We start from the raw sequence: 18,698 nt of genomic DNA on the forward strand, positions 1-18,698 counted from the left end.
CATTTCACTGAGTAATGAATCAGAATTAGAGCAAAATTAAGGAAGTGATTTCTCAAAAATGATAGAAAGATGATAATTTTCTATAAAAGTTGCTTGATCATTCCCAGGAAATTTCTTCATTTTGCCCCACTAAACTAAACTGTGTACTTCTTGAATAAATTGAAAGTTATTTTTTTATGTATTTTAGGTGATTTTTGAATGCCTTCATTTATAATTTCTTAAAAACTTCCTTCATAATTCCCACGTCATTTCTGGGTCATTTTTATATATATATCAGCCCACTAAATCAAAGCGAGTCGCTCCTCCATAAAACCCATATAATTTGTAATTTCAAAAAACCTGGCTTGTGTTAAGTTGCATTAAAGGGACAATTAACTACAAATGCTTCATAGGCACTAACTAAATAATTTTAAATGAATCAACCATTCCCAAAGTCTCACAGGGCAACTGCCTACGTAGAAAAAATAAGTCACTCATTTAGGGGGCATCTTAGGCAGAGTCTCTCAGAAATAGAGATGGTCAGGGGTTCACCAATCAGTGAAAAAATATGTCAAAAAATTATGGAACAATTTCAGAAAAATGTTCCTCAGTGTAGAATTGTGAAAACGTCAAATATCCCACCATCTATAGTCAATAATAACAGAGAGATTCAGAGAATCTGGAGAAATCTCTGAGAGCAAACAACAAGATTGAAAGTCAGTTTTTGATGCTGGTGATCTTTGGGGTCCCTGCATAAAAACAGACATGATTCTGTCCTGGAAATCACTGCATGAACTCAGGAATACTTCATGAAATCACTGTCTGTCAACACAGTTTGCCATGCCGTCCACAAATGAAAATTCAGGCTGAATCATTAGGAAAAAGAAGCCATATGTGAACAAGATCAAAAAATGTTGCTGTCTTCTCTGGGCCAAAGCTCATTTTAAATGGACTGAGGCTAAATGGAAAACTGTTCTGTGGTCAGATGAATCCAATTTTGAAATTCTTTTTTTGAAACCATGGATTCCATGTCTTGAGGATTAAAGAGGAGACAGACCATCCAGCTTGTTATCAGCACAGTTCTAAAGCCTGTATACCTGATGGTACGGGGCTGCATTAGTGCCTATGGCATGGGCAGCTTACACATCTGGAAAGACACTATCAATGCTGTAAAGTAGATAGAGGTTTTAGAGCAGACAACGTCTCTTTCAGGGAAGCTCTTGACTATTTCAGCAAGAAAATGCTTGACCACATCCATCACAACAGCACAATACAGCACAATCACAATAGAAGAATCTGAGGGCTGAACTGGCCTGAACAGTCTAGACCTTTCAACGACAGTAAACATTCGGAGCATCATAAAACAAAAAAATCCTACAAAGGACACCCAGGACTTTCAAGGCAACTGGAACAACAGACAAAAATGGGATAACATTCCTCTCCCAAAACTCCAGCAGCTGGTCTCTTTACTTCCTAGACCTTACAGTCTGTTGTTAAAAGAAGAGGGAATGGTATACAACTGTAAACATAGCCCTATCTACTTATTCCTACTTTTTGGAGGTGTGCTGCTGCCAGCTGCACGTCCATACCACAACACCACAACACCACAACAAAAATAGAGGTGCTTCCCAGCCAATATTGCATAATTTTGTGTCTTTAATTCATAAAACATGCCTGCAAACTCCTGAGCACTAAATTGACACACATCTGTGGCAGTTTGAGATGATTCAGTGGTGTAACTTTTCCACTGTGAGCAGTTTAGAGGATGCTCTCTCTTTCACCTGTAGCAGTCTGTAGTTAATACGACCAGAGGTCTGAAGTTTTTAATACTAAAGTAAAATATCTGAGATTGTATCCTCTAAAAACAAATTATTTAAAAGTGTTGATAATTGACGGCCAGTCATCCCTGCTCTCTTTAGTTATGTGGCTTTAGAGGGAATACCATCAGCAGCTCAGTTTTAATTTCATAACTAGCTGTGAGTGTGTGTCAGCGGTTCAGTGATTGTGATCTTTTATCCTTCTAAAATGAAGGGCTTAATTAAATCTGAGGACACTGATACACTAATTAGCTAAACTGCAGTGTAACTAATCTGTTATCTCTCCGTTCAGAGTACAACAGCTCCTCATTTTAAATGTCACAGCGACGCTTTCACAGATTCGAGTGACAAACGGCCTCCCATCAGCCGCTAACTAATAACTCTAATCCTTTTAATAACAGGATAGAAGGTCACAATTAAACCAGGCTGCTGTCACCACTTTTGTCTGCACTTTGCCAAAGATTGTTTATGAGGCAAAAGAGGCATCACTCTGTGATGAATGTCTGCTATCATGTTTCTGTTGATCAGATACTCAAGGAGCCATCCATCTTCTCTCCAACTAATTTTCTCACAGCAGTTTGGAAAGATTAAATATCCTGATTAAACTTCCTCTCATATGATATTACAGAGTTAAACACTGACTTAGAACCTTTTAGTTAAAGATTGGACTCAGTGTGAGTCATTGCTCTTTTTAAACTGGGATCAAAGTCAGATTATCCTGATCCTGGCTGGGAATAAGGATCCTTTATTTCTATTGATAGTGAAACCATTAATGATATGAGACTTTATCAGTACCACTAATGATACTTTGTTTTATTTGGTGTACAGGCAAGATGGAAGGACTATTGACTGATTTCATTACTAAACAAGTGAAAATTTCTTAACACTGTTTGTTTTTACTTTATCAAACATGGCTGACATGACAGAAGAACCTTAACTTAAGAAATTGGTTTTTAAAAACCATTGAAATAAATTTGCCAGAAACAAACAGCTATAAGTAAGAGCTGTCAAATGATCAATATTTTTTTTTTTTTAAATTGTGCTTAATTGATGCATTTTGGTAATCATATTTATCTCATTTTAAGATTAAAGTGATTTGTATTTTAAAGAAAATTAAGTGCTAGATAACATATTTTTTAACCAGTGTGAATCAAATGAAGAGACTGATTTATGATGTACACCAGTGTGGTCTGAAACCCTGATGTAAAGCTAGGAGAGAGCTTCACAGTCATCATTCTGTCAATACACTTTTAAAAAAAAAAAAGTCACATATTATGCAAAATACATGTTTTCAGGCTTTTTTAACAAAAATATCTGCCCCTCGCCTGACCACAATCCCATCAAGAATGAGACAAACCCCCCCCCCTTCCTGCTTGGAAGAAAGTTCCGCCCTGCTCTCCTGATCCTGCTGAGAAGAGGATCAGGAGAGCCACATCTATTAAGCCACTTCCATTTCCTGAGAGGGGCGGAGTCAGACAGCTCATTGACATTTAAAGCCACAGACACAGAAACAGCTCATTCTGAGCAGGGCTGAAACAGAGAGGTTTCTTAGACATGTAGAAATCCGATACCGGAGTTTTTTTTCAGCAACAAACTTCACAGGCATGTTTTGGGGACCTCTGAGACCAACATAAACCTGTCTTAAACGGTAAAATATGTGACACTGTAATAGGTTGAGAAATATGCAGGAGTGCATGTACAAAATGACTCACTGACATCTGATAATCTCATATCAGGAATTTATGTTTGTTTGTTTTCTTTTTGTTTGTGTATGACACAGTAAACAATAAAGACTAAGATTTTTTTTTTTGCAAAAACTCGTTTCCCATCTCCTGGGGACCAGAAATAGGAAAAAAAAAAATCATTCTGTGACAACAAGCCTTAAATATATTCATATATTTAAAAAAATGTTTTCTGCTTCTTTGTGTTGGCTGTAGTTGTAGCTTTACACAGCAGGCCATATCACAGACATAATAGAATAGCTCTAAGTAAAGACACGCACAGTTTTGCAAAGCACGACAAGATGATGAAACAGCCTGTCATGTGTCACAGTCCATTTGACAAAACAATATGGTGTAGTGATGGGAATTATGGCTCTTTTCAGTGATCCGGCTCATTTGGCTCGGCTCAGCAAAAAGAGCCAGCTCTTTTGGCTCCTAAACGGCTCTTCATTTGGGTACCATTTTAGCAACGTTATAACAAAAGATTGATATTTGGGCAGGTATTTTACTCCAACTGTGCTCAATTTTCAAAATGGATGAAAATATCATGTAATTATTTTTCAACATCTACTGTCTCCCCAAAATGGGTGAGATGATATTTGCTCATAGGGTGGGATGTATGACTCAACTGAAATAAAACAGTAATGTTACACCATCAAACATGAGTCCTTAATGCATGGTATGCCTGTGGTAGAGGATAAAAGACCATCCCTACTAATCAATCAAAATAGCACACAGAAACACAAAATCTATATGAAAATAATAACAATTGTAGCAATAGTTATAAAAAATATAAAACAGCTCTCAATTTGGATCGACTCTTTATCATTCGCGTAAAAGAGCCAGCTCTTTGAACCAGCTTGTTCACAAACGACCCATCACTAATACGCTGGATAGCACAAGCTGCTAGCCATTGCTAACCATTCAAAAATGGATTACAAAATGAATAACATCGGAGGTACTGTTGTGGATTTGATCTGGAAAGCCCTGGAAAGTCACCTATGTTCCAGACTTGCTAGAAAAGCCTCCAAAATGGCTACAGAGACATGAATAGCATCATTAGAATAGAGCACTTCCTGAGGAACTACATTTAAATATCGGTATTATTTAAATGACTTTGTAAATATCAAATATCTGCAAAAAAAAAATTCAATATCGTGCATTCTGACTGACTTTTGCAGCAGACATGAAAACAGGAACACTTCCACAATTCCCTTCAAGCCAGCTCAACCTAAGCTCTCATATTTATGACAAAGATGGTGAAATAGACGGGGGGACTCTCAGACTCAACGCTCAGTCTTTTTTAAAATCAAAGTGAAGTCTTTCAGAACAACACTGCAACTTTTCCCCTTTATTTCCTTCTGTTTTGCATTCAGAGTCAGAGATAAATGTTGTCAGATATTCTGCAGGAAACTCAGTGATGTTTTGTTTGGAGTCTTTACACCTGCTCAGACACACAGGGGCAAAGCTACATGAATAATTTACCATGAAACTCCACTCCACATTTAATTCACGGCTAAAACCGATCTCACTGTGGAGGTTATGATGATGCTAACAGAATCTAAATGTACTGCAGCTCCTGGCTTCTTATTGAGAAGAGAAAAAACAAGTTCACTGATGGAAAGTATAGGAAAATTTTGTCAAGAGATGAGGGATTGTACTCGACACTAACAAAGTTTCCACATTTAACAACTTAGAGAAACTCGCTAAAGCAGCTAAAAGTTACTGAAGTAGCTCAACAAGCACTGAGGAGCATGTTAGCTGGAAGTTTCTCAGCAGAGTTTGGTGATTTGACTCTCGGGTCAGAGTTGGGTTCTCTAAAGTTTGTCTAACACTGCTCTCCAGGATTTTTATTCTGATGCTCTGTGCTGCAGCATCGAAAAGAAACCTTCTAAGGAATATTGTTCAAAAGTGGATTTCCTTCCTATTTCCTGTCCTTTCCCTGAACACCACAGATGGTTTTATAACGAGGACAATTCATCTTGCCCACTCTTAGATTTCCTCCATCCATCTCACTGTACGCTGTGTGTGTCCTCTCTCACTCTATAGCGGCCTCTCAGCCTCTTTTTTCACATTTTTCATTTTTACACCATGGAGCAGCCTGAAGTAAAGACAATGTCCTAAGAAAAGGGGAAAGAAGTCTGAAGATTTCTTCAAATCATTCCTCTGCAGCAGGAAGCTCTTCGCTCATATCCATCCATCATCTCTCTGTGAGTCCTGAAGCTGCAGCAGCAGACGCAGAAATCAGGAGTAAAATGAGTTTTTACAGGGAAGGTGATGCCAGCAGAAAGAGGACACCTTTCTCTGCATTTTAATCTCAATGCATTTCAAGGTTTTATTGAATTTAAAAGACACAAGCACATGAAAGTTTACTTAACTAGGTCACATAATCATACATTTTAACCATGAACACGATTTAAATAACAAAGATGATGTAAGCTGATAAACCTGATAAATACACTATATTGCCAAAAGTATTCACTCACCCATCCAAATAATTGAAATCAGGTGTTCCAATCACTTCCATGGCCAAAGGTGTATAAAATCAAGCACCTAGGCATGCAGACTGTTTGTACAAACATTTGTGAAAGAATGGGTCACTCTCAGGAGCTCAGTGAATTCCAGCGTGGTACTGTGATAGGATGCCACCTGTGCAACAAGTCCAGTGGTGAAATTTCCTCACTCCTAAATCTTCCACAGTCAACTGTCAGTGGTATTATAACAAATTGGAAATGATTGGGAAAGACAGCAACTCAGCCACGAAGTGGTAGGCCACGTAAAATGATGGAGCGGGGTCAGCGGATGCTGAGGTGCACAGTGTGCAGAGGTCGCCAACTTTCTGCAGAGTCAATCACTACAGACCTCCAAACTTCATGTGGCCTTCAGATTAGCTCAAGAACAGTGCGTAGAGAGCTTCATGGAATGGGTGTCCATGGCTGAGCAGCTGCATCCAAGCCATACATCACTAAGTGCAATGCAAAGCATCAGATGCAGTGGTGTAAAGCACGCTGCTACTGGACTCTAGAGCAGTGGAGGCGCGTTCTCTGGAGTGACGAATCGCACTTCTCCATCTGGCAATCTGATGGAGGAGTCTGGGACTGGCATTATGCCAAGTGTAAAGTTTGGTGGAGGGGGGAAAATGGTGAGGGCTTGTTTTTCAGGAGCTGGGCTTGGCCCCTTAGTTCCAGTGAAAGGTACTCTGAATGCTTCAGCATAGCAAGAGATTTTGGACAATTCCATGCTCCCAACTTTGTGGGAACAGTTTGGGGATGGCCCCTTCCTGTTCCAACATGACTGTGCACCAGTGCGCAAAGCAAGGTCCATAAAGACATGGATGAGAGAGTTTGGCGTGAATGAACTTGACTGGTTTGCACAGAGTCCTGACCTTAACCTGATAGAACACTTTTGGCGTGAATTAGATCGGAGACTGAGAGCCAGGCCTTCTCTTCCAACATCAGTGTGTGACCTCACAAATGGAAGAATGGTGTAAAATTCCCATAAACACACTCCTAAACCTTGTGGAAAGCCTTCCCAGAAGAGTTGAAGCTGTTATAGCTGCAAAGGGTGGACCGACGTCATATTAAACCCTATGGATTAAGAATGGGATGTCACTTAAGTTCATATGCAAGTGAAGGCAGGTGAGGGAATACTTTTGGCAATATAGTGTATGAAGCACTACTTAAAGATGAAGAAAAATTGAGAAAAAGTAAAGCATAAACTCAGAAGTCTTTCTGAATAATGTTTGACATTTTATCTTCCTTCAATTTTTCACTTTCACAATTATGTTAATAAGTCCTTTTCATCTGTGCTCTATTACAGAAAAACACACCTCTGAGACTCCTCAAACCTCATTTATATTACACACACACCCCAAGACTCTCTCCTCTGTTAGTTCAATCGCCTCACTGCATGCATAGATGCATCTATCACTGTCATTTCTACTATCCCGCACAATCACAAACAAACTCATCAATAATTCTGTGTAAGATGGTTGATACAAGTCTTACCAGCATGTTGATTTTCACAGATAATTCTTTTTTTTTTTTTACTCAGTGGTGATGTTTTTTTTATGGGTATTTAACAAAATTAAAGGGATTTCACATTTAAATGCAGGTTAAATGCATGAATACTCATTTCATGTTTGCGAATAAGATCAGAGAGATGACTTTAAAAATGTGTGTTCAGTTCTCACTATCCAGATGTTTGTAGCTGAACCTGTGATGGTAGAGCTTCCAATGAAAACCCTCATTTCGGTCATGGGTCTTTCACAATTAAAATATTTGAACAATGTAACAACTAGGGATTGTGAATAACTTGTCAGACTTAACATACAAAAAATATTTGGCCATCTGACCATTACACCCACAGGGACTGTAATGACCTTGTATTGAAATACATGTACTTTAATATGGAGGTGCTGCTCTAACATGGAAGGATTTCCAAAAGATTTTGGAGTGTTTCTGTGGGAATTTTTGCCCATTCATTCTGTAGGGCATTTATGAGATCAGGCACTGGTGGTGGATGAGAGGGTCTAGGTCATAATCTCTGTTCCAGTTCATCCCAGAGGAGCTCAGGTGGGTTAAGATATGGGTTACATACAAGTCAGTTCTTCCACTCTGAACTCATTAAACATGTCTGTATAGTCCTTGCTTTGTGCACTGAGGCACAGTCATGCTGGAATAGAAAAGGGCCTTCCTCAAACTGTTGCCACAAGGTTGCAAGCATAGCATTGCCCAAAATGTCTTGTTATGCTGAAGCATTAAGATTGGCCTCCACTGGAGATAAGGGGGCTAGCCAATCCCTCCTCCACCAGACTTCACATTTGGCACAATACAGTCAGGCTGGTTTCGTTCTACCTCGCCCATTGCCCACTTAATTTTGCTGTTATTTGCATTTATTAAACTTTGAAAAAAATCATTATCACTTGACTGCTGTGCTGCAACACGAACAGCTGGTCTGATACATGGAGGAGGCAGTGCTGTTGGTTACTGAGTGTGTTTAGCATGTTTAAATCAGTGCTGTTGAAACTATAAAAATACATTTTGTGATGATACTGACACTGGTTTACCACCTGTCACCGCTGCAGCAGGCTATTCCAAACATAGAGAGATTCATATAGACATGCACAGCTCCACATACAACCCATTTAAGTGCAGCTCTGGTAGAAAGGAAGACAAAGAGGCAAAGGTGACAGACATGTGGATGGGTTTAGGATATAAAGAAGGAAAGAGGAGAGGAGATAGAAGAATGGAGGAAGAAATGGTAGTGACAGCAGGAGAGGACACTCAGAGATCTTTAGCTGAGGGGAAGGAAAGATGGAGGGTACTAGGAAACAACATCTGAGCCACAGGATGCATGGGACATGTGTGTGTTTGTGTGCGCCTCTGTTTGTGTGTATTATCATGATCAGGGTCGACCAGCATACAGTAATTGAGTCCTTTTGCAGTTTTCTTCCCGGAGTCCTGACAAAATGACAAAAGTCCTGAGCTCCATCATCCGGCTCAGAGTGAGGAGAGCCGGATTAACAGAGATCCACAGCAGACTCACACAAACTACACACAGACACACAGAAGTGCTCAGTGGAGATGAACTTGAACATTAATTAGCACAAAGTGATGCATAAAAACCACACACACACACACACACACACACACACACACACACACCCACACACGAAAAAAGAGTGCAGAAAAGACTGAAACACACAGTAACACACACCCCACAGCGCCCATTCATCACCACTTGGCTTTGCTACCGTGGGATATAACTAATGAGCCATTACTGTTTCTGTTACCCAGAATGCATTGCTTTTGCCCTTTCAGCCTTCAACCTCCAGGTCATGGTTTGCACGCACGTGTGACTCTGCATGTGTGTTTGTACAAACATATGTGATGGTCTTTGTGCATATTATAAATCTCTATGTACTTATGTGTAGAAGTGTGCCTTCAAATGTGTGCTCAGTATTATAAATTTACATGTCAGAGGGGCGTTAGTGAGGAAACACCAGTTAGCAGAAGGTATTCTCTGTTGTTAGTCCATTCAGGGACAATCTGGCAGCATCAGGACAAACACTGCATTTAAAATCATTTTTGATTTATTTGTTAAATCAAATAAAAACTTATCTGAAACAATGATTTGATTACGTTATACATGACACTCTACTAGTTAGGATGAACCTTAAATTCAGTCACTTTGCCAAGAAACACTAAGAAGCTGCGGCTATAAATATTTCTTTATCAGCATTTATTAAATCACACTTAAGCTGAGAGAGAAGGAGCAAAAACCCCAGAGCAGAGGAAGCATCAGTGACAACAGAATGACACTTATTAAGTCAGAAGCAGAATGAAGGAGGAGCTGGGGTGGAGGAGGGTTGCAAGAATGCTTGCAGAGAGAACGGCAGAGTGTAGCAAGGCAAGAGTAGTTTAAATAAGGCAGCCCAAGGCCCTGTCCACACAGAGACAGATTCAGAAGTATACGCAAAAGTTTTTTGTTGTATTGGCATTTCATCCACATAGAGATGGGGTTTTGGAGGCCGTAAACCAGGGGTGTCAAACTCAATCACAGCAGGGGATGGATTCTGGATTCAGGTCTAACCTGAGGGCCTAACAGGGTCAACTTTTTAACCAGAAACTGTCAACTTCATTTTACCAGTAATAAAATATGGGGAAAAAAACCTTAGCACTGATGATAAATTATTTGGACATTTAAAAAGTTAAAGATAAGTTTAAATGCTCACAATCTGAGAAAAGTAAATTTATGAAAAGGGTCAAAATATGACATTGAAATTGAAAAATAATGTTTTTTTTTAAAGGCAACTATATTAGAAAGAAATAGAAAGAAAATCAAAACCATGCCTTTACAAGGTGAAATATGAAATAAAATTTATAATCATGAAATTAAAAGTCAAAACATGATTTAAAATAAAATCAAAATTAAATTGTCTAAAGGATCTAAAGGATCAAACTATGGGATTATGAAGCCAAAGTCTGGAGTTGAAAATATGAGATAAAATGCAAAATAACTGGTTAAAGGTCAAAATATGAATTAAAAATCAGAATTATGAATCTTTAAGCTCAAAATATGTTATGAGAAGTCAAAAATATCACCTGAAATGCGCAAAGTATGAAATAAAAAGTAAAAATCCTAAGTTTGGGTCCTAATTGTTAGATGCAAAATTGAAAATATGAAATTAAAACACAAATTATTTTCTTTTCCCACAATCCTGACTTCTTATCTAAATATGTTTACTCCTTACTTTTTCAGATTTAATGACTTAACAAGGATATCTTAAATCATCAAGGATAAATTCACATTTTTATACTTGAGGAAATCTGCAGACCTCATACTGATGGGCCGGTTATAACAGAAATATGAGATCATCTTGCGGGCCGGATTTAACTGTTCCACTGGCTGGATTTTGGCCCCTGGGCCTTGAGTTTGACACCCCTGCCGTAAACGCTACTTTTTGAAACTGGGTTCAAGAGTGAACAAATCTGTAAATGCCTACTGTTTTGTCTTCGTGTGGACAGCCAACCGCATCTTTTTTCAAACGATTACGCCATAAATAGCATCGCCCAGTTAAGCAGCATGCACAGGACAAGTCAAAACAACAATGGCAGATTACGGGGTTGTGTTCGTGCTGCAGAAGCTACAGAGCAAAAACGATGCTCCTTTACCACCAACGAGAACAACATACACCAGATGTTCTTAGATCCACCGCGTAGATATTATATTATAATAGATTATACATATGCTCCTTAATCTACTTCTCTCTTTTGATGCATTTCTGTTGCAGCATTGCAGTGCCACTTACAGGCTTGGCATATATATTACAGCATTTTCAGTTGCTTTCACTGATTCCATGCTTACACGGACATATCTGAAACAATCCCATGTTAACAGAAACCTTTTTCAAAATGAAACGGAAATATATCATTTTCGTCTCCGTGTGGACAAGGCCAGACATTAGTCAACAGCATGTTTAGAGCATCAGCTGGTCATCAGCTGATGCGGGCTTGCCTGAGATCAGGTATGGCTGTGCTTGACTCTGTAGCATGCCTGAATAAATGCTATATAATGATTTTCTGCGGTGTATACAAACAATGACACAGCTTAAGTTGAAACGTAAGAAATTCATGCAAAAACCTAAGACTTATATTAAACCAGTGTTAATTTTGGCAGCTATTTTTATGTTTAGTCTTCGTTTCAGTCTTCAAATGAAATGCATTTTAGTTTTTGTCACATTTTAGTAATTTCCATCCTTTTTAGTTTTAGTATAGTTCTAGTCGACGAAAACTCAAAACATTTTAGTCTAGTTTTAGTCCATAAAAAGTCCTCAAATTTTAATCTTCACTTGTAGTCCAAGCATTTATTTTCTTGCCTTAATCTAGTACCAAATCATGGTAGCGTGTTCTCTGCACTCTGCCAAACCTGGGGTCCCTGCTTTCCACAGCTGAGAGGCAGAAGAGATACAGATGCATTGTTTTTTGACAGATTTACCCATAGTGGAGAAATATTATGGATTTTGAATGTCCGACAAAAATTACATTACATTTTAGTCCAGTTTTAGTCATCTTGATGAAAACTAAACTTAGTTTTTGTCAGTTTTAGTCATCACAGATCTATTTTTGTTAGTCTCAATTTAATTTTTGTCCTGGAAAAAAGGCTGTCGACGATCATTTTTAGTCATAGTTTTAGTCAGCGAAATTAACACTATATTAAACATAGCTGGTGCTAGAGGTAACTGATGCCTGAAGAACTACAACAAATTAGACATCGTGTCTAATCATGGTGATGGTAATTTCAGTCGAAATGGTCATGGTCATAATTTTTGCTGTAATTGAGCAGCCAATCTGCCCATGCAGGGACTTTATGTTGGGGTAACATAAAGTCAGTGATTCCTAAATTAGAATGAAATGTTCTAGTTCCCGTGAAAAAACCCCATGATGGATATGTACGAGGTATATTTCACAAGTGAGGGTTTCACCTGCTGTAGGTGAGCTGGATCAGAGACAGAAGAAAGTGTTTGTATTTCACCATCCAGACTCGCAGCTTTGGGATCTTTTCTCCTCTGTCTGCTCTCAGTGTCAGCGTCTGGCCTATTACCGCTGATCCCCGGAGAAATATCACCAGAATAATAAAAGATGAAAAGATGAGGCAAGGAGGGAAGCCAACTCACCACTAGTCTCAGGTGCTCCTGCTTTAAATCTTGATCCACATAGAGCTCCTACTCAGTGGCAGTCTGCAGACAAGAGAGAGAGATTAAGAGATGAGAGATTTTCACTTTTGATGCTGTTTTAAACTTTTCAGGCGGTAAGAGAGAGGCAACAATGATTAAAATCATCTTCAAAACTCTGCCAGCTCCCGCAGGTGCACATTAGAGGTGAAAACAAAACCAAGCACATCAAACATCACACAGAGACAGGGAGAAAACTGCATCCTGGCTCAAGGTCAGAGAGAGACGAGACATGCAGGGAAATGAGTGTAAACAAAGTGTGAGAGGGGAACGGGTCAGTGGTCAGGTCTCATTTGTGTAGATGTCAGATAATTAGCTGAGTAATCTTCCTCAGAGGTGGGTCATTAAGAAGAAACATAAAAACAAAAACACACAGAGTGAAGGGAGGATGTAGCTCTGATGAAATCAGAGGAGGTACAACCAGAGACATAAAGAGAGGCAGCGGCAGGTATACCAGGCTGGTTTTGGGCTCTGATTGAGTAAATTATTAGTGAGTGTGAGGATGAGAACAGGAATTATTCTGACCACAGTTGTATAACCAGAACTTCACTGGAGGTTTACGATCACTGGACCGTGAAACTACAGTGGTGAGGAAGAGGAAAAAATACTGAGCATAAAATATTTCTTATTAGAGTACTCGAGTAATCGATAGAAGAATCAATAGGACACTGGATTACAAAAGGAATTGATTAGCACAGTCCCAAATGCCACAGCCTGCTTCCTTCTCTCTTATCATGGACTTAAAACAAGAGAGACATGAGTTTAACACACCTTCACACAGCTGTTTAAAGACCGGCTCAAACTACGGGAAACTATGGAAAACAAGATCAAGTACAAAAATATCCCAAAATTTCGCCTTGCTCATGGTATCGCAATATATTGCAATATATAAATATCAGCACCCCTGTATTGTGATAGGTACTGTATCGCCAGATTCTTGCCAACCCTACTGTTGACTGTACTGCATGTTAATTTTTATGGCACGAATGGTTGATGATGCTATGAGGCTGCTCGTAAAACTAGTGTGAAACACGCTTGTGTGTAGATTCAGACTGAGCTGTGGTCGGTCATATCACTCTGCCACGTTAACAGCAGCAGCGGTTTTGCCTTGCATGAGTACTACAACCCAGTGTCTGCATTTAAACTGGTGATGACGGTGTTGCAAGAATTCATTCTGTGGCAGATATTTTACAGATGACAGTACCGACATCGCCCACCACTAATTTATATGAATCATTTCTAACAGCTGCTAACCTGAAGGACTTCATTATGTATAATGTCTGACAGTTTCACAGGTGTTTCCACTGAGTCTGTCGAACACCCCTCCATCAATCTATTCTCTGTGACTGTGAATGGGAGGCTGGAGCCAATCCCAGCTAACATGGGAGAGAATCTGTAGAACAGATGTTAGATATTACTTTTATTATTACTAAGAATGTAAGCTTTTATCTGGATGCCCAATCCTACTGTGGTCAAATGACACACTTAACGCCTCCACTTCTGCCAGAGAAAGTCGCTCATCTGCAGTGCCTACATGTCCCAGGATACATTGTGCATACTAATGCCGACTCATTCTGCTGTTCTAGCCCATGTGTGAGTAGGAATAACTACCACAGCCAGCCAAAACACTGTCAAATGTTCCCTCATCTATAAAAGCCTCTGCACTCAGACAGCATTTTCTCACTGGGTAGTATCGTAACTCCTTTGTAGAACATGCTGAGGAGTCTGAGCTGGAATAGCCTGTAGTGATTTAAGGGTACCAACTACACGAAATGACAGAAGAAAAACAGATTTAACAGCTGCTTCATGCTGCGTCACAGAGACGGAGAAGCAGAGACAACAGCTGCCATTTTACATTGAATATACAACGAGGAGAAAGTTAGAAATGTGGGGCTTTGTCAGTAATATGATCCTTCGTTTGTGTATGGTCAGTAAGAATAATACATATTTTTGTGATGTGATACTGCTGTGTTTTACTGTATATAACTTTTCCTGTTTAATTGACCATGCATGCAGGTGTAAAATCATATAATAAATTATTTTAAGGTTTATTACCAAGAAAAAGGTCAGCAAGACGCCCTTTCTTCTTCTACACAAAAGTGAAAAATCTGGATTTTCATCTGTAACTGTTCTGGTTTCAACCAGTTAATCCAGTAACAGCTCTGGTGTTTGGAGGAGAAACAGTCAGCCTGGACACAAGAAAATATGCCGAACATTACTCTGCACTTTAACACACCAGCTCCCACCAGCTGCAGTCTGAAAATGATATATTTGTCTCTGTTAACATACAGTATATCTGCTCTTATTTTGATAAGTAAATGTTGTCCAGTTCTGGTAAAACTGCATCTCCTGCATCTACAGCTGCATCCATGCAAATCTCTTCACCATCTCTTATTGTTTACAGGCTTGTAGTGCAACTAAACCACACCATAGGCTTTGGCTTCTTCCTCCTCAAATGACATGGATTTGTTTGGTCTTCTCTGACCAGGAACAAGTGTTTCAGGTTTGATTTTGCAGGATGGATCCACGGGATGACCAACATGTCATCCATCTGTTTTGCAAGGTTACAATTCAGGAAAATCGCAAGGAAATCATTTTATTTTCTTTGGCCAAAATTGCCTCTTTGTAAAGTCTACAGCTTAACAATACCTCAACAGAAAGATATTCTACTCCAGGTGATGCTATGGACTATGAAAACGACAGAAGTTTATGACACACAAAAGGAAGTCTTCATTAGGAGCTCTTTCAGACTCACTGCTGGCTTCACACAGCCAGCTGGAGTTACACACACGTCTGTTGGAGAAAGTAGACTCGCCCAAAAACATGGCTGGGCCCCTCAAAGACTGAGTAAACGGGCCCTCCACAAATGCCATTTTATAATCTAAATGCATGCAACTGGTCTGTAGTGTTAGCACTAGCACCATCATTAGCATTCACCTCTTGCATCTGCTCCTACCAGCTCTGAGTGAACTGAAAAAGAGTCAAGTGACACATATCAACACGATTGTCGCTTGGCGGCCAAGGTCAAGTTTGACAGCATCGCTTTTGTCTGAGCCTTTTCATCCCTGGTAATACACCCAGAGACCCAGAGGTTGTTTTGGGGCCCTTGGGACATCCACAGCATGACCATGGGCTTGTGGCAACCCTAACACCTGGACAGTACCCTGGGCTGTGCTTACCTGCCGCATCCACCCCTTAAGCTGCCTTAAAGGTGGGGACTTTTTTATTCTTTCATCAGATTTTTTTTCCCGTGCCCCTGGTAATACACAAGGACATCCAGAGCATGACTGCGGTTGTGTCAATCCTCCTTCCTTCCTGATAGCGCCCTCAGACGGGCGTGTTTGCCACATCCACACCTCACTTTAGTCTAATTTTTTTGCCCAAACATGCTTAAAATGTGAAGTTATTGTTGCTTCAATAAGTAACAATGAGTTTTAGGTTTTAAAAAAGGTAATCATAGCTTAAATTTGGGATGGACATGTCTTTGCTGACCTCCATGGACCCCTCCAGGACTCTTGGCCCTACAGCTGGACCCTTTTTCCTCCCAGCTGGTGATTGCTGATATGTTCTGAAATTGAAAAAATGTTAATTATATACAAATAAAGTTAATGTTGTATGTTGTATTTCAGTTTTTAACAGTTTTTTCTCTAAAGATCTTCTGATAGTCTATGTTTACCTCGGTTATAAGACAGCTGAGGAGAGACAGGAAAAAAATGGGGGCCATTTAGTGTAAAGGAGCTGACAGAGTATAATTCAGGACCACAGATGGAGGACTGTAGCTAAACCAACACCCATGGATGTCTGTTATTTCAGCAGATCATTATTCAATACATACAGTGTAAGTAAAGTCATTAATCTAGATCCCTTCTTCATTATGATTCACTACACACATAAAGTAAAATATTCCTGTATTTCATTCCTCACATCCTGCTGTTGCTTTGTCACCTGAATGCTGACGCCTGGTTATTATTGTGGTCATATTTCTCCATTAAACACTGATGAGAGGAGGAGGAAAAATGAGACTCTGACAGCTGCAGTAAATACAGCAGCTCAGTCTGATGGAAATGCTCATAGATCCTGTCTTCTGAACAGAGGATGGAGGCTTTTATTTGGGACACAAATAAACTCCTCCATCCTTTTAAGGGCAAGGTCGTGGCCTCTATTAGCAGGTCGATGCAGACTCTTTGTCTCTCCGCCAATAACTCTTATCTGCTGAGAGGGACGGCTGCTCTGCAATGACATAAAGATGACCTCCTCATCCCACAGGTGGGCTCGTCTGATAGCAAACATCAGATACCATTCAATAGGCTGAGGGCGTAAATGTCTAAACCCTATGCACAGGAAAGGGCAGATGGATTCAAACAAACACACTGATGCATACAAATATTTATGAGCTTTTAACTGCTTTTATAACCGATGAAAACAGCTAAAGGAACCGATAAAAATGTAATTAAAACAATAAATCTGGATCAGTTTAAGACAATATTACTACGGTTTGATTCCATAAGCTAGATGAACAATTAACAACAAACTGAGAATGTCTGAGATCAAATGAGTGTTAACCTCCTTCCCCTCCTTTTCAGATATGTAAACCAAATAACTGAGTATTTGACAATCCTGTATTTAGATGAAGTTTATTGTAATGTGCTCAGTAAAGACGGCCATGTAATAGAAAACTTTCTCTGCCAGTCGCCTTCTAACCTGATAATTAAAAATAACACAACAGGCAATGCATTTCAGAAAGAAGTTTAAAGGAAACACAAATAAATAAAGAAAATTACGGTGCATTAGCAGTTGAATTAAGAGAGTTTGACTATTGGAGAGTGCAGTGGAGTAAAACGCTGTATCGTCAGCATAAGGATGGAACATGAAACATTCAAAGGAGCAGAAGTGTCTCTATTTTCCATCACTATAAGAGCAGGGAGATGCAAAGATGAGCATCCAGCTGCTGTCAGGCCCACCCACAGAAATGATGGGGCCCCTTAAAAGTCCAATTGAAGGGCTCTCCTCAGATGTGGTTTAATAATACTAGTGCTCAGACCAGTAGTGCTAGTGATAGCCACATTGCTTTTCAACCACAACCGAGCCACCTGTTTGAGTGGACATCTAGAGCTGATGAAGGGAAGTTTAGAGACGATGTTTAAAAGATGCATTTCATTGTTTTCCAGAAGAAGAAGAAGCACCCATTGTTTCTACTTCAAAGTTTCTTCTTTTGGTAATTCAGCAGGTATTATAAAGTTTGGTGCAGCAGTTGCTATTTAAACACGTCTATGAGGCGTCCCGAATGATGGTGAGCCACTGATGTCACCCTGGAGGTGGGGCGTGTGCGCCTGGGCCCTGCTCCAGAGCAGGATCATTCTGAGCACTGGCTCAGCGTAGACTGGCACAGCCAAACTAGTGATGGAAAAGTAAGCCCCATATGTCTAGCTCTCTTTCTCGATTACGAGCTGTTCAGGCCGTCTCCTTCACGATCTCAGTGTAAAGACCTGCAGTTTGACAAAACATGTCGTGACGTTGGAACAGCCTGCCATTGGTTGACACAGCCTGTCACAAAGCATTGTGGGATGAATGGTGAATAGCATTAGCCGCTAGCAGCAAAAATGACCCAAAAGTTAAATAAAAAAGGATTTAAAGACATTCAGCGTCTGAGTTTCTGGTGTGGATTTCATCCTTAAAATCTCCAAAAAAGCACCCAAGTTCCGGGCCTGCTGAAGATTCAGTGTGACGGCTACGTAGGCAGGGACAGCGTCATTAGAATGGCGAAATGGTCATCTCTGAAAGGGGAAAAAATAATTCGGTACAATTTTATGGTCCAAAAGTTATTTAACTTTTTTGTAACTTGTATCTCTTCTTTTGGTATACGACAACACAGGCCACAGAGGGTTAAATCCGTCTTAATTTTGTAACACTGCTATATAATACTGTTACAGTGAAAGGCTAGAAAAA

General features: G+C 39.7%; 1 protein-coding gene across 2 annotated transcripts in view; it reads right to left on the reverse strand.

Annotated features, from left to right (window-relative positions):
• The window catches only part of slc8a2b (solute carrier family 8 member 2b), a 255,395-nt gene that overhangs the window by 81,237 nt on the left and 155,460 nt on the right, over window positions 1-18,698 (reverse strand). For both annotated transcript variants that reach the window (XM_041805899.1, XM_041805907.1), the window contains one exon: window positions 12,696-12,758. The gene's annotated coding sequence lies outside the window, so the exon portion shown is untranslated. The remainder of the gene's footprint in view (window positions 1-12,695; window positions 12,759-18,698) is intronic.

Source organism: Cheilinus undulatus, linkage group 2, assembly GCF_018320785.1.
Source record: "Cheilinus undulatus linkage group 2, ASM1832078v1, whole genome shotgun sequence".
NCBI classification, from domain to species: Eukaryota; Metazoa; Chordata; class Actinopteri; order Labriformes; family Labridae; genus Cheilinus; species Cheilinus undulatus.